At 44.1% G+C, this 16,783-nt stretch overlaps 1 protein-coding gene across 3 annotated transcripts in view; it reads right to left on the bottom strand.

Annotated features, from left to right (window-relative positions):
• AFF3 (ALF transcription elongation factor 3) overlaps nt 1–16,783 on the bottom strand; it is a 488,013-nt gene that overhangs the window by 260,409 nt on the left and 210,821 nt on the right. The gene's annotated exons all lie outside the window — the stretch shown is intronic.

The raw sequence follows: 16,783 nt of genomic DNA, 5'->3' as shown, positions 1-16,783 counted from the left end.
AGGGGCCGCAGGGGCACATTGGAGAGCTGGCACTCGCAGCTCCAGGCCCAGGGGGGGTGCCAAGGCTTGGGGACTGGTGTCCGGCCCGCAGAGCGGAGACTTGCCACAGGCTGGATGAAAAGAAGCAGCGGGCCGCATCCAGCCTGCGGGCTTGCAGGGCCCCCCTTAGCCCGAGGCCCTGGGCTGCAGCCCCTAAAGCCCCTGATTTAATCTGGCCCTGCTGCCAGACTGGCACAAAGAGACTAAAAGACCAAAACAGAATTTCAGTTTTAGAAAAACTACACCTCACTGGAATTAAGACAGAAAGAAAAGGAAACAAGAAGAAATCTGTGAAAAACCCAAATGAAGTTGCAGAAAGCTTGAAGCACACAAGCATCTTTTACGGAGGGATATAATTTGGATCATATAATTAGGTGCTTAAGCTATGCTGCCCAGGGGAAGCCTACAATGCTTGTAAAAACAAAACTGAGCTCTTGCCCAATTTCTCATGAACAATTTCTCTGCAGAGCCTTGTCTTTTTTAGGCTATAGGGCTACTAGAGCTTTCAGGTTCCAGACTTGGTGCATGAGAGAGAGGAGAGCTAGCAGCAGCTGCTGCATTTATCAGTCTATTCTGCTATTAATACATACGTACCTGGCTCCCATTGACTGTAATGAAAGTTATACTGACATACCAATTTAGAGTAGAGAATAGACCTCTCAGGATTTAATTCTTACTAACAAAGTGTCTAAGAAACTTTACCCTCTTTTTGTCCCTTCTAAACTATTTCATTTATTCATTAGTACTGATTAAGTTTGTAAGGGGAGGCACTTCTATTAAAAAAAACAAGTTTCACTGACACAAAAAAGCCATATGGATAAATTAACAAAATATTTAGCTAATTTAACAGATATAATTTTCTCTTCTGGGACTCAATTCAACATCCATGTCTGAAGTCAATGAAGGTTGGACTGGCGATTACAGTCTTTTTAATGAGACACTTTCTTACTTACTCTGGTCTATGCTGAATTCTTGGGGATGTAATGAACCATCATATATGCACACATAAAACGCTATGAAAATTATTAATGTCTTGAATTTGCTTGATATTTGTTCAGTATCCATGAGTAAATAATTCAATAATACTCATGCATAAGGTCTGTGGAAAACTCACACAGCTGGTATGAACCCCATTTTCTATCAAGTCATTGTAGCTACGCTGAATAGAGTTTTTTCCCTCAAGGGCAAAGTGCCGGCCTTACAATTTCCTCTATAGTATTACATTGTTTTTAGTTGATGTTGGCATGTCAGCCCTTTTCTTTCTGCCTTACTTCAACTGTAGACAATATTAACGTGAATAATGTATCTTTTAAAAAATAAACTCAATCTGGTGACAAAAACACATCCTCAAAACCTGTCAAGCAGTAGGAGTAGTATTTGTGCTGTGCTAATGTCTAGAGGACTCAGTCAGGATCAGGGTCCCATCCAGGGTTCTAGAAAAATCCTTACAGTGGGGGTGCTGGTAATGGAAACCATGGGAACCATGTATTTGGTGTTTATTATTACTCCTTCAAGCCAGGGGGTACTACCGCACCCCAAGGTTCCAGCACCACTGGGTCCCATTGTTCTAGATCGTGTAAATACACACAGGGAAAGATGGTGCCCACTCTTAGTAGCTTACATTCTAAGGACTGGTTTCAGAGTAACAGCCGTGTTAGTCTGTATTCGCAAAAAGAAAAGGAGTACTTGTGGCACCTTAGAGACTAACCAATTTATTTGAGCATGAGCTTTCGTGAGCTACAGATCACTTCATCGGATGCATACCGTGGAAACTGCACCAGACTTTATATACACACAGAGAATATGAAACAATACCTCCTCCCACCCCACTGTCCTGCTGGTAATAGCTTATCTAAAGTGATCATCAAGTTGGGCCATTTCCAGCACAAATCCAGGTTTTCTCACCCTCCACCCCCCCCACACAAATTCACTCTCCTGCTGGTAACAGCCCATCCAAAGTGACAACTCTCTACACAATGGACTACAGATCACACACCAACTTACTTCATAAAATGGTGACACAAGACAGAAGAGTCAGTAAGACTGTAAATATAGTACATGGCAACTAACCCTAATGAGATGGGACTGGTCCTGTTGCTTTATTTTTAGTCAACATCTGATCAGTATTTCACTCAGTTCTTTTAAACATGTTTTGCTTAAAGCCCCAGCTTGTCCCCAGCTCCTGGTGACAACTGATTGCATGAAAAATCTCATCTCTCATTTAAAAAATGGTTGCAGAAGAAAAGATCAAAATGTATCCAAAGTGCATGCTAAGGGCTCAGAAATGAGAAGGAAAAAAATCTTATGATTATCAAGCCAATCTCATGACTGTTTGCAGCCTGATTCATGATTTTTTTAATGTTTATGGTTGGAAAATATATTGTAGAGTGTAGCCTGGCAAGTGAGATAGGACAAGTAGAGTCATCTTTAGAGTAACTTAATTTTCTTTTAACAGGCCAGTCTACTTCCCTACAGTTTCCTCTAGAACATTTCTAGTGAATTAAGTTACATTTTAACTCATCTGTTTCTCCCAAATTCAAATAACAAAAGAATTTTCTTCTCACTTGCAATGATTTCCATGTGCAGAGAGTGACTCCTCTCCGATTATTTACAATACAAGTAGTCACACCTGCATGTGACAGAGCAGTGATGAGAGTTCCAACTGGACATCTTTAGTCTTAGAAAGACATTTGCCACATGGGCATTTTCTACATCTCAGATTCCCTCCACCCAGGAAAATAGGTGGGGTCTGATGAGTTTGGTGAGGCAAGTCCTGAGAGTTTTCAGTCTGAGCTGTGACTGAACTACCACAATTTTTTTTATACTGACACATCAATCTATTGTACGAGGCTGGCTTCAGCAGGAAGTACTGCCCAGCAGAACCAGAAGGGCAGCCTCAGACAGCTCCCTAATAGGCCGATACTAGTATCTAAACCAGGAAGCCATGAATGGGAGCTGTCTGAACAACAACACTGCCAGCATGCCTCTGCTCTAGACCCTGCTCATGAGAACCCTCAACTCCGGCTTCCGTCCCTGCCAGCCTCCTGACGTGTGACTCTTGGTTAGCCCTCTGGCCTATCCTGGACTCTGACCTCCCAGTACCTGACTCTGAACTCCTGCTCTGACTGCCACGTCCTGGTCATGACACAGATTGTAGTTGCTGAGCAAACATTAACGCCACACTGCATTAATGGATAATGCAACAGAAAGTGCCTAACTATTGCAGCACTGGAACCTTTAAGAATGAAATACAGTGTAACTTAGAATAGTGTCTGTTATGAACATATGTCAGCCATGAGGGCTTCTAGACCCTATCTCCCATTTCCACAGAACTCATCTATAATTTGTCTCTGTTAAATGAATTTTGCAATTGCACAGACTTCTTCGTTTCCAGGATGAAAATATTCTTAATTAGACTATACAAAATATTGCACATTAACATGTACTGTAAAAAACCAAGCTATTCTGAGACAACATCAACAAAAATACGTCATGGGACAGAAAAGGTGAGTTAAGTGTGGTTTGGTGGGAATCTACTCCGTGTAACCTCTTATGGTTGTATATGTGTCTACGGGGGCCAAGGGGCAAACCATGATCCCTATGAATTATCATGAGTGGATCACGGAGGAGCTCAGATATCACAGGAGTGAGTGTGGTATAAATTCCTAGTTAAAGTGAATAGATATGGAGCAAGTATTAGGTTGAACACTACAGTTACTGAAATGGTTTTGTTAATGATTCCGTTGTTTGTCAGATGTACTGAGACTGAAGGAAAAACAGAACCAAAGTGATTAATGCACGAATATGATGCTGCTGCCGGTTCAATTCTCAAGAATCATCTTGCTGGAGCATTGTATTTAAAACCTGGTACCACGCTAGTGTATCATTTAGCCTCCTGTGCAAAGGAGGTGTATGACAGAGCAGTAAGGATGGAATGTTAATAGGCTAGAGCAGGGGTGGCCAACCTGAGCCTGAGAAGGAGCCAGAGTTTACCAACGTACATTGCCAAAGAGCCACAGTAATAGGTCAGCAGCCCCCCCATCAGCTTCCTCCCACCTGCTCCCAGCACCTCCCACCCACTGGCAGCCCCGTTGATCAGCGCCTTCCCCTCCCTCCCCACACCTCCCGATCAGCTGTTTCGTGGCATGCAGGAGGCTCTGGGAGGGAGGGGAAAGGAGCGAGGGCACTGCAGGCTTAGGGGAAGAGGCAGGAAGGGGTGGAGTGGGGGCAGGACCTGTGGCAGAGCCAGGGGTTGAGCAGTGAGCATCCCCCAGCACATTGGAAAGTTGGCGCCTGTAGCTCCAGCCCCGGAGTCGATGTCTATACAAGGAGCTGCATGTTAACTTCTGAAGAGCTGCATGTGGCTCCGGAGCCACAGGTTGGCCACCCCTGGGCTAGAGTTATACAGCTCACATGTAATTCTCAAACTACAGCTCTATTGGTTTAGGGCCTTTTCATCATTTTTAGCAGTTTATCAAATGGCCAAAGTGCAAACTTTCAAAGCAATGTGTGAGAATTGAGCCATATGGCTCCTTCTGATATTAATTGGTGTGTTTTCCTAAAAGATATATTGAAGGAAAGGTCCGAGATCAGTGTAGACTGTCAGAATAAAAAATAAGGATGAAAATACCTGTCTACTATATTATAATCATTTTTGGTACACTTCTGTTTATTTGAGGGGAAGAGATAAAAAGAATACACATGAAAAAGTAGCACGATCAGTATTCATTAGCTATAACAGGTGCTTTAATTGCATTAAAATATACAGGGCAACTAATAAAATATTGTTATGAAACTTCTTTAGAAGGATTATTTGAATTATTAAAATGAATATTTTATGCATCTGGTACATTTTTTAAAATGTTCGGGTTGTTGCACTGTATTTCATGTGATTCAGTGTTCTATTACTTTGGAGAGTAGTGGGCAAGAAATAAATACTTGGCATGTAAAATATCCATATTGTAACTTTTCCTGATTCCCCCCCGCCGTCCTTTCCAAAGTTGCCTCACTTTCCCCTTGTTTTTTCCTACCCCCCCCCCCCAAACATTCTTGTTAAACCCTGGATTTGTGTTGGAGATGGCCCACCTTGATTATCATACACATTGTAAGGAGAGTGATCACTTTCGATAAGCTATTACCAACAGGAGAGTGGGTTTGTGTGTGGGAGGGGGTAAGGGGGGGGGGCAGAAAACTTGGATTTGTGCTGGAAATGGCCCAACTTGATTATGATACACATTGTAAGGAGAGTGATCACCTTAGATAAGCTAAAAGAAAAGGAGGACTTGTGGCACCTTAGAGACTAACCAATTTATTTGAGCATAAGCTTTCGTGAGCTACAGCTCACTTCATCGGATGCTGTAGCTCACGAAAGCTTATGCTCAAATAAATTGGTTAGTCTCTAAGGTGCCATAAGTACTCCTTTTCTTTTTGCGAATACAGACTAACACGGCTGTTACTCTGAAACCTTTAGATAAGCTATTACCAACAGGAGAGTGGGGTGAGGGGAGAGAAAACCTTTTGTAATGGTAAACACCCATTTTTTTCATGGTTTGTGTGTATAAAAAGATCTTCTGTACTTTCCATATTATGCATCTGATGAAGTGAGCTGTAGTTCACGAAAGCTTATGCTCAAATAAATTGGTTAGTCTGTAAGGTGCCACAAGTACTCCTTTTCTTTTTGCGAATACAGACTAACATGGCTGTTACTCAGAAATTTGTCTAGATTGTGCAGCTCCCCACTGGGCAATTTTGATCCCAGGAAGTCAGTCAGAATTTTTCCATTTACTTCAACAGGAATAGCACTGGGGGCTGAATCTGCATCTTCACCCTCCTCCCAAACCACCTCCAGCAATTTCTTTCCAGCAGTGAGACTGCAATAATGTACTCTGGTATTTCAAGGTATCTATTGATCCAATAGCATATGCTAGTTTAGCACCAGTAGAATGGCCCTCACGCCATCTGCATGTTTCTCCCTCCGCCTTAAAAAGCAAGATGGGTATTTGGAAATACACTGCTGATTACCATATTTGTGAACTGTAAATCTTCACATGTCCAACAACACCAGGTGCTTAACTGAAGCCAGTGGAATCTTATAGTCATTAACATTTATAAAGCAGCAATCCACAGTTTGTTGAACTAACATCCAGCTTCTTAAGAAATTGATTTTTCTCTCTTCTAAGTATCCACACGTTCTCCCTTGTTTAAAATGGTCATTCAGAAAGACAGTGTGTTTGGTAGGATCTTGCCTTTTTTGCAGGTTTTTTTTCCTGGAGACAGTTTCTAATTTACCTTTCACTTTTGTTTTCAATTCAATCAGCTGACGGTGTGCAGCTGATCTCACTGATGCGTATGACTGCTGGAGATTAAAAAAGCCTGAATATTTGATGACTGACTCAGTGCTTTCAGTGAGAGAATTAGTAAACTTGCTAATAATCTAAGGGATCCAATTTGAAAATGAATCTACATTTTAGCAGGTTTTTATTATTTATTTATTTTACTTAACCAGGGAATCATATTGTCTTGCATACTTGGATTAGTTTCATAGTGAAAAAGAAATGGTGTTAAATTATTTTCAATGTCACAGCTACTAAGTGCCAGGGTTTTATAAATGGAGGCCCTAGAGCAGGGGTGGGCAAACTACAGCCCCCGGGCTGGATCCGGCCCATCAGGGCTTTGGGTCCAGCCCACGGGATTGCCTCTCAGAAGTGGCCGACACCACATCCCTGGGACCCCTGGGGGTCAGGTGGCAGAGGGCTTCGTGAGTTGCCCTTGCCTTCAGGCAACGCCCCCCACAGCTCCCATTGGCTGGGAACGGGAAACCGCGGCCAATGGGAGCTTCGGGGGAGGTACCTGGAGGCGTGGCAAGGGCAGTGCGTGGAGCCCTGTGGGCCCCCCCCGGGGCTGTGCAGGGATGTGGTGCTGGCCGCTTCCCGGAGCAGTGCCACTTGGGGCCAGGGCAGGCAGGCAGGGAGCCTGCCCTGGCTCCGGTGTGCGCCTCTGCCACCCTGGAGCCACTTTAGGTAAGCGGCGCCAGGCTGGAGCCCAAATCCCTCCTCCACCCCAACCCCTTGCCCTGAGCCCCCTGCCGCACCCCACACCCCTCCTGCACTCCAACCCCCTGCTTAGAATCATAGAAACTCAGGGTTGGAAGGGACCTCAGTAGCTCATCTAGTCCAACCCCCTGCTCAAAGCAGACCAATCCCCAATTAAATCATCCCAGCCAGAGCTTTGTCAAGCCTGACCTTAAAAACTTCTAAGGAAGGAGATTCCACCACCTCCCTAGGTAACGCATTCCAGTGTTTCACCACTCTCCTAGTGAAAAAGTTTTTCCTAATATCCAACCTAAACCTCCCCCACTGCAATTGGAGACCATTACTCCTTGTTCTGTCATCTGCTACCACTGAGAACAGTCTAGATCCAGCCTCTTTGGAACCCCCTTTCAGGTAGTTGAAAGCAGCTATCACATCCCCCCTCACTCTTCTCTTCTACAGACTAAACAATCCCAGTTCCCTCAGCCTCTCCTCATAAGTCCCCTAATCATTTTTGTTGCCCTCCGCTGGACTCTTTCCAATTTTTCCACATCCTTCTTGTAGTGTGGGGCCCAAAACTGGACACAGTACTCCAGATGAGGCCTCACCAATGTCGAATAGAGGGGAACGATCACGTCCCTCGATCTGCTGGCAATGCCCCTACTTATACATTCCAAAATGCCATTGGCCTTCTTGGCAACAACGGCACACTGGTGACTGATATCCAGCTTCTCGTCCACTGTAACCCCTAGGTCCTTTTCTGCAGAACTGCTGCCTAGCCATTCGGTCCCTAGTCTGTAGCAGTGTATGGGATTCTTCTGTCTTAAGTGCAGGACCCTGCACTTGTCCTTGTTGAACCTCATCAGATTTCTTTTGGCCCAATCCTCTAATTTGTCTTGGTCCCTTTTGTATCCTATCCCTACCCTCCAGCGTATCTACCTCTCCTCCCAGTTTCATGTCATCTGCAAACTTGCTGAGGGTGCAATCCACACCATCCTCCAGATCATTTATGAAGATATTGAACAAAACCAGCCCGAGGACTGACCCTTGGGGCACTCCACTTGATACTGAGCTCCCGCTGCACCCTGCACCCCTGTGTACCCCAACCCCCTGCCCTGAGCCCCCTGCTGCACCCCTACTGCACCCCAGCACCCTGCCATGAGCCCCCGTCACACCTCACACCCCTCCTGCACCCCAACCCCTGCCCTGAGCCCGTCCCTCAGTCCGCACCCCTGCCCTGAGTCCCCTCCTGCACCCCAACCCCCTTCCCTGAGCCCCCTCATACAGCCCACATCCCTCCTCTGCCCCAATCCCTTGCCCTGAGCCCCTTCCTGCACACCACACCCCCTCCTACACTCCGCACTCCCTCCCGCACCCCAACCAAATGCCCCGGTCCTGCATACAATTTCCCCACCCAGATGTGGCCCTCAGGCCAAAAAGTTTGCCCACCCCTGCCCCAGAGCCACATATATTTGCATATTTGTGGAGGTGTCTGATTTGGAGTCTATTGGTATAAAAGAGACAGAGCTGCTGGAAAGATGTGCTCGGCCAGGACCCCAAGTCTTTGGAATTCACTGATCCCTGCTTTCGGTCCTCCCCAGAAGAAATACTTACCCCTGCATCCCATATCCCTTCTACACAGCTTTACTCCTCCCTTCCCCCGCCCTCTGTGCGCCTCTAAACAAAGTTTCTCTTCCCATGGAACCCATCCAGATACTGTTTTCACCTACCGCTCTTATAGAATCATAGAATATCAGGGTTGGAAGGGACCTCAGGAGGTCATCTAATCCAACCCCCTGCTCAAAGCAGGACCAATCCCCAATTAAATCATCCCAGCCAGGACTTTGTCAAGCCTGACCTTAAAAACTTCTAAGGAAGGAGATTCTACCACCTCCCTAGGTAATACATTCCAGTGTTTCACCACCCTCCTAGTAAAAAGTTTTTCCTAATATCCAACCTAAACCTCCCCCACTGCAACTTGAGACCATTACTCCTTGTCCTGTCATCTTCTACCACTGAAAATAGTCTAGAACCATCCTCTTTGAAACCACCTCTCAGGTAGTTGAAAACAGCTATCAAATCCCCCCTCATTCTTCTCTTCTGCAGACTAAACAATCCCAGTTCCCTCAGCCTCTCCTCATAAGTCATGTGTCCCAGACCCCTAATCATTTTTGTTGCCCTTCGCTAGACTCTCTCCAATTTATCCACATCCTTCTTGTAGTGTGGGGCCCAAAATTGGACACAGTACTCCAGATGAGGCCTCACCAATGTCGAATAGAGGGGAACGATCACGTCCCTCGATCTGCTGGCAATGCCCCTACGTATATATCCCAAAATGCCATTGGTCTTCTTGGCAACAAAGGCACACGGTTGACTCATATCCAGCTTCTCATCCACTGTCACCCCTAGGTCCTTTTCCGCAGAACTGATGCATAGCTATTCGGTCCCTAGTCTGTAGCGGTGCATTGGATTCTTCCGTCCTAAGTGCAGGACCCTGCACTTATCCTTGTTGAACCTCATCAGATTTCTTTTGGCCCAATCCTCCAATTTGTCTAGGTCCCTCTGTATCCTACCCCTACCTGCCACCGTATCTACCACTCCTCCTAGTTTAGTATCATCCGCAAATTTGCTGAGAGTGCAATCCACACCATCCTCCAGATCATTTATGAAGATATTGAACAAAACCGGTCCCAGGACCGACCCTTGGGGCACTCCACTTGATACCGGCTGCCAACTAGACATGGAGCCATTGATCACTATCCGTTGAGCCCGACAATCTAGCCAACTTTCTACCCACCTTATAGTGCATTCATCCAGCCCATACTTCTTTAACTTGCTGGCAAGAATACTGTGGGAGACCGTGTCAAAAGCTTTGCTAAAGTCAAGAAACAATACATCCACTGCTTTCCCTTCATCCACAGAACCAGTAATCTCATCATAGAAGGCGATTAGATTAGTCAGGCATGACCTTCCCTTGGTGAATCCATGCTGACTGTTCCTGATCACTTTCCTCTCGTGTAAGTGCTTCAGGATAGATTGCTTGAGGACCTGCTCCATGATTTTTCCAGGGACTGAGGTGAGGCTGACTGGCCTGTAGTTCCCAGGATCCTCCTTCTTCCCTTTTTTAAAGATGGGCACTACATTAGCCTTTTTCCAGTCGTCCGGGACTTCCCCCGTTCGCCACGAGTTTTCAAAGATAATGGCCAATGGCTCTGCAATCACAGCCGCCAGTTCCCTTAGCACTCTCGGATGCAACACATCTGGCCCCATGGACTTGTGCACGTCCAGCTTTTCTAGATAGTCCCTAACCACCTCTTTCTCCACAGAGGGCTGGCCACCTACTCCCCATGCTTCGTTGCCCAGCGCAGCAGTCTGGGAGCTGACCTTGTTCGTGAAGACAGAGGCAAAGAAAGCATTGAGTACATTAGCTTTTTCCACATCCTCTGTCACTAGGTTGCCTCCCTCATTCAGTATCCAAAGACTTTCTTATTCCCATCACCCTCTCCTGCCTATCAATCCTCTGCTGTCTCCCTACCTCCTTCATGCCCTGCCAAACATTCCCTACTGCCTCCCATCCTTTTATATGCCCGTGCTCAGCAGTAAGATGGAAGAATCCTTCTGCCGACCTAGCTGCGTCTACAGTGGCAATTAGGTCAACCTAATTATGTCACACAGGGCACAACGCCTTTCACAGCCCTGAGCAAGGCAGCTACATCAACCTAAGTTTTAGGTTTAGACCAAGCTGGAGTCCCAACAATTTTTTTGTTGAGTTAGAGTTAAGATTTCATAAATGTTTTTCCTTTCAGCAAAAACACTAAAAATCCAGGAAGTCCCCAGTTAAGTCTACATTAACAGCCAGACCAACCTCATCTCATACATTCTTCAACTCCATAACAAACTCCAGCTTCCAGTATATCAGACATGGGTTACAACAGTAAAATTAATGGAGATGTAGGATCTGATTCACTACTATTACTCCAGTTTTAAGCAGATGCTACAGCAAAATATACTTTTACCCAAAATCCCACTACCCATTATGAAATGCACAGTACAACACAGACTAATGAAAGTCATAGTCAATCAAAATCAACCAAAGGGATGCTATGACTCTCACTTGGACAGCCCATGGTTTATACTGAGAAACCATGCAGGATGGTTGCAGAGAGTTTTGAGGAACAATGAGGTAGCATGGTTAAGGATACAGGGAGGGACAGAGTTAAGGATATGTGCAGAATCTTAACTATGATTTTCCAGGCTTTTTCTTGTTTTTTTTTAAATACTTTGCCCTTCACTTAGAATGTATAAACTGGCAAACATTTGCTTTCCATAATTACAATGTTCTAAGAAGGTTTTTCTGTGTTGGTCTATAATTACAACTGTGATTCAATGGAGTTTTTGACTTGAAGATTCCCTAGCTTCTTTCAAATGTTTGTATAACCTCCCTGTGGGTGAAAACTTGATGCTTCTGGATACAGTCATTATAATTTGATGCAGTTGATGTAAATCGGTGGATGAAGTAAGATCAGGACTAGGATTTCTGCAGATCGTAGATGTCCCTCTCAGCAGGAGTCGTTGCATTACTTTGAACCTCTAAGGGGGTCCCTGTGGCAATTTAAATCCCCATGGGAATCCCTGAAGTTGTGCACCTTTTTTGTGGCCTTCAGGTACAGACTTCCTAAGTGCTGTGCAGTCTGATTTGTGGAATTACAAACTCTATGGAGATCTCATAGGTTTGGATAAAACATATAAAATAATTTCAAACTTAAACCACCACATCCCACCTTGCATATGTATGTTCAAAAATTCAACACAGTACAAGGTTTACTGGTCTTGGGCACTGTCAGTGCAAACTAAAGGCTCAGTTCATGCCTGTAAAGCACTAACCCATCAACTAGGCAGGGTAAGGAATGCTGCCCTAATAGAAGCCCTGGGAGCCACTGTACCTCAAGAAGGAAGAATGACTCCACAACTTCAGGTATAGTAGGGGACTCCTCTTGATGGGGTGCTACATTTCTTAATGGGCTGCAGCTGCAGCACATTCTTCCCGTTACTGCTGGCCTGCACAAGAAGAAGGGAAACTGGACTATGGCTCCACCTCCCAACCACTCCTGTCGGGTCGCTAGCCAGGAGCAGCTGTTATACTCAGGGGAGCACAAGGACTGTCGCTCCTTGAGTTTCTTCCATCACTATTTATCTGCACAGGAGCTGTCCCTATTCTGAAAGAAGGTAAATCTTTGCTGTATTATGTGGGCTCAAAGAAAGTATTGAAACAACATTGCTTAAAAAAATACTGTTTCTGAAATCCAAGAAATCAATGCTATATCTGATTTGTCTGTCCGTATAACAAAAGGCTTTGGTGGAAAGTAGCTGATAAAGTTAGGATTCTGGTAAATTACGAAGTGAATATTTATGATCTCTCTCTCTCTCTCCCTACATCTATGTTTAGAAAGATATTGATATACATACGTATCATTACTGAAAGTGAAGACAACTAGCTTACGTTTGATACGATGGAGAAGGGGAGCCAGTGGAGGAATGCACAGACAGGGCTGACATGGGCAAAGTGAGAGGCTATGAAAATGCCCTTTGTAGCAGTAGCAGCAGCATTCTGAATGGATGTGAGTGGAACAAGACGGCGTTTGTCAACGCCAGAAAAACGGATGTTTCAGTAATCGAGATGCAAGATGATAAGCATTTTAGCTGTGGGGATGGAGAGGAAACACTATGTCTTAGAGAGGTTATGCAGAAAGAATCTGCAAGGTTTAGATATAGCCTGGGTATGAAGACTGAGAGAAAGGTCTGAGCTGAAGATGATGCCTAGGTTATGGGCCTGAGTGACAAGCAGGATAATGATATTGTCCACAGTGGCTGAGAAGGAAGGTGTGAGGCAAGGGCTTGAGGGGAGAGGGAGAGCTCTGTTTTAGCTATATTGAGCTTGTGCTGATGACTAGACATCCATGAAGAGTAGTTGAGAAGTTTGCCTTTTGAGCTGTGCAGCTTTTGTTTATTTTGGTTGTTTCATCTCCTCAACTCAAATCAATTTCAGTTTATTTACTGGATTTTCAGCATGCCTGCTCAGGTTTAAGGACTCTCTATTTATCGCGTAAACACTGTGTTTCAGGGTCCTTAAACCTGAGTAGGTGGGCTGAAAATGGAGCAAATAGGATGAAGAAGCATGACACAGAGATTGCTTGGCAAAGGGTTCTCTGACCTTTGCAAACAACTCTCACCTCAGACCTAACAAACTCATTAAACAAAATAGGTCTTGCAGGATACTTATCCATAAAAAGTAATGTGTAAGGTACCTACAGAAAGCTGATAACTTGTCAACATTCATAACCACTGTGAGATGTATGTGCAGGTAATATTTAAGGAATAATATATTTATATTGAACGTGTGCTTTAGGCATCAGGATGTCTCAGTAATGGCCTGTTTGGGCAAGGGGGAGTTGTCACACTGTCCTGTCTGGCCGGTGATGCAATGCCAGGCTCAATTGTTTAGTCTTGTGAAATACTATGATTTTGAATGGGAAACCATCAGCAGGAACAACAAACAATTGAAACCACTTCAAGGTAAAAAAGAAACTTTACAACAAGACAGGGATTCACCCTATCTATGAATAGAAAAAAAAAAAAAAGGACTGATTTCAGTGTAACAGAGTGAAGGGAAGGACACTGAGAAAACCCCTTGAGGAGCGGTGGGGCAGGAGGCACATTTATGAATGCTTGGATCCTGGTTTGTCCAAAACCAAGCAGTTCTTCAAAAGATTGACCTTTTGGGGGAAAATCTACTTTATTGCATAGGAAAGGTAACTATTAATAAGTCTGTCACTCAGGTTCGCATTTTATGTTGTTGTTTTTTGCATTGTAACCACTTGTTTCTGTTAGGATATAAAGAAAAGGAGGACTTGTGGCACCTTAGAGACTAACCAATTTATTTGAGCATAAGCTTTCGTGAGCTACAGCTCTCTTCATCGGATGCATACTGTGGAAAATACAGTGAGGAGATTTATTTTTTTATTTATTTATTTATTTTGAAAGCTTATGCTCAAATATATTTGTTAGTTTCTAAGGTGCCACAAGTACTCCTTTTCTTTTTAAATAATCATGTTACAATATGTTAGGATTGGTTAGTTAAATTTCAGTAAAATGATAGGTTAAGGTATAGCTAAGCAGAACTCAAGTTTTACTATATAGTCTGCAGTCAATCAGGAAGTAAGGGGGGGAAATGGGAACAGGGAATGGGAGTGGGGAATTGGAATCATGTTTTGCTAAGGGGGGAAATGGGGGTGGAGGAATTGGAATCATGTTTTGCTAAGGGGGGGAATGGGAACAGGGAATGGGGGTGGGGAAATTGGAATCATGTTTTGCTAAGGGGGCGGAATGGGAACAGGGACACAGGTAAGGCTCTGTGGTGTCAGAGCTGGGAAGGGGGATACTAAGGAAGGAAACTGGAATCATGCTTGCTGAAAGTTCACCCCAATAAACATTGAATTGTTTGCACCTTTGGACTTCGGGTATTGTTGCTCTCTGTTCATGCAAGAAGGACCAGGTAAGTAAGTGGGTAAAGGAATAACCCCCCAACAGTTTCCATCACTCTTTCTTGTTTCTAGTTAAATCTTTATTCTTTCTTAGATAAACCTACTTTAGTTTGATCTTCAGGGCTCACAAGTGCTGTGTGGTTTACAGGAGTGGTGGTTTGAGATAAAAATTGTAAATTGATTTATACAGCACCTTTGGGTGCAGAGGATCTGGAAGTTCTGCGAGTAGCCAGTGTCAGGGACTGGATATCACAAGGAAACAATTCAATGGGGGTTTGGGGATTGAGGTGCACTGAGTATTAACCTGCAAGGTGAAGGAAGGGTTGGCATAAGCCCAGAGGAAAGTGCTTGAGTGGCTGAAGGACTGGCAGTGTCACGGAGCTGACATCCCACTACCACAAGAAAAACTCCCTCTAGCTGAGGGCAAAGGGGGTAACAAGTTGACTCACGGTCCGGGATACCCTGAGAACTGTCACAAGAAGGTTGAGGATAAGGGGCCCAGTGTAACTTTATTGAAGTCAGTTAGGTTACTGGGGTGATTTTAGTTCAAGGGGTTGAAACTTCAGGAAGAAACAAGAATGATGAAGAAATGAAAGCAAGAGAACCTTTCAATAACCTCTTAATTAGTCAGTATACAAACAAACTCCTCTTTAGCACATATCAATCCCTAACTGTTTGCTGCAGTAGAGTCGTTCTGACAACATCAGCAATGGTCATTTTATAGTCTTTTCATTTTTAATAAAAATTAAAAATTAAAGTTACATTTGGTTTCCATATGTAGATAATCCTATTCAAATGAGGATGGTTATGGAATGTGGTTTTGGGCAGATGAATCCTGCAGCTTAGGAATGTTACAATGTGCAGTAACAGCAGAGAAGCTTAGTTTTTGTGCTCACATGCTAAGAGGCAAATCCAACCTTAGAATCCAAGCTGCAGAAGGTCCCCTGGCAGTAGCATTGGTGTCAAGATTTCAGTGGGCACTGCAGGTAGGGTGAGCAGACAGCAAGTGTGAAAAATCGGGATGGGAGTGGGGGTAATAGGAGCCTATATAAGAAAAAGACCCAAAATCGGCACTGTCCACATAAAATTGGGACATCTGGTCACCCTAACTGCAGGTGATGTTCACATTGCTCAGCTTCACAGTGGCTCCCAGCATGCCAATGTGTAAGAGAGGGAGGGGACAGTGTACGGGTGGGTCCAAGATTCTAGTGCTGTGTGCGTGTTTGGGTGGCAGTGGCTTCTATGGAATAGCTCTGCAGACCGGAAAGAGGAAAATTACTCCAGACTGCATCTGTCCAGCTCTTGAGCTCATTACTCTGGCAGGGCACTGAATTTGCCCTTAAGTGTTTTCTTCCCCAAGCCCCCCTTCTTTGGAGGAAGATGAAGTTACATCTAACATCATGACCTGTGGGAGGGAAGCAAGAGATCTTGGGGAAAATTGCTTATAGTGGCTTTTTCCCCTTTTAAATTCAAAATGAAATAATTTGTGAGCAGCACAAGGGGCCTGTTCTTCCTCTGATGTGCTGCATAAATTCCTCCTTAAAATACATGTTACTATGAAGCTTTTCAACACTAATTCTCCAGGGGAATGTGAAATTAAGTGGGGCGGGAGGGAAGGAAGAGGGAGAGAGAAGCTGTCTTTACCATTTTGAGACCGCACCTTCCAATCCCTCATTATCCAGAGTACTTTGTGTCTCAACTCTATTGTCTTATAAGTCTGTGTAGCTCCTTATGGAAGGGACCATGTCTTCCTCTATATTTCTAAACCAATCATACTGTCTACACTCCTCTCCTTAAAAATTAAATAAGAGTGAGACTAAAAACTTCAACTGTTCTCTTTAATTTTCCTGAATAAAAATCTTATGTAAGTGGGTGAATTAGACTGACATCCACCACCCAGTGCATACTGAAAATGTAAAAAAGTGTTTATGATTTATATTATTTGCTACTTAATTTGTAACAAAGCAACAGGGACCAAGGCTATAGAATTATGTAATATGCATTTCATCCTCAGAAAAGCCTACTCTATAAATGGTAGCTAAGTAAAAGCTCTGCCAATACAGTTATAAGAAATCCATCATAATCAATCTTTTAAAAATTGTTTGTCCAGTCTGAGAATTAAAAGATGTATTTAATAAATTATTTGGGAAAGGACTGTCTTTAACCATGCACTGT

The sequence above is a fragment of the Caretta caretta genome, chromosome 1 (assembly GCF_965140235.1).
Source record: "Caretta caretta isolate rCarCar2 chromosome 1, rCarCar1.hap1, whole genome shotgun sequence".
Taxonomy (NCBI): Eukaryota; Metazoa; Chordata; order Testudines; family Cheloniidae; genus Caretta; species Caretta caretta.
This window is presented reverse-complemented; position numbering and strand designations above follow the sequence as displayed.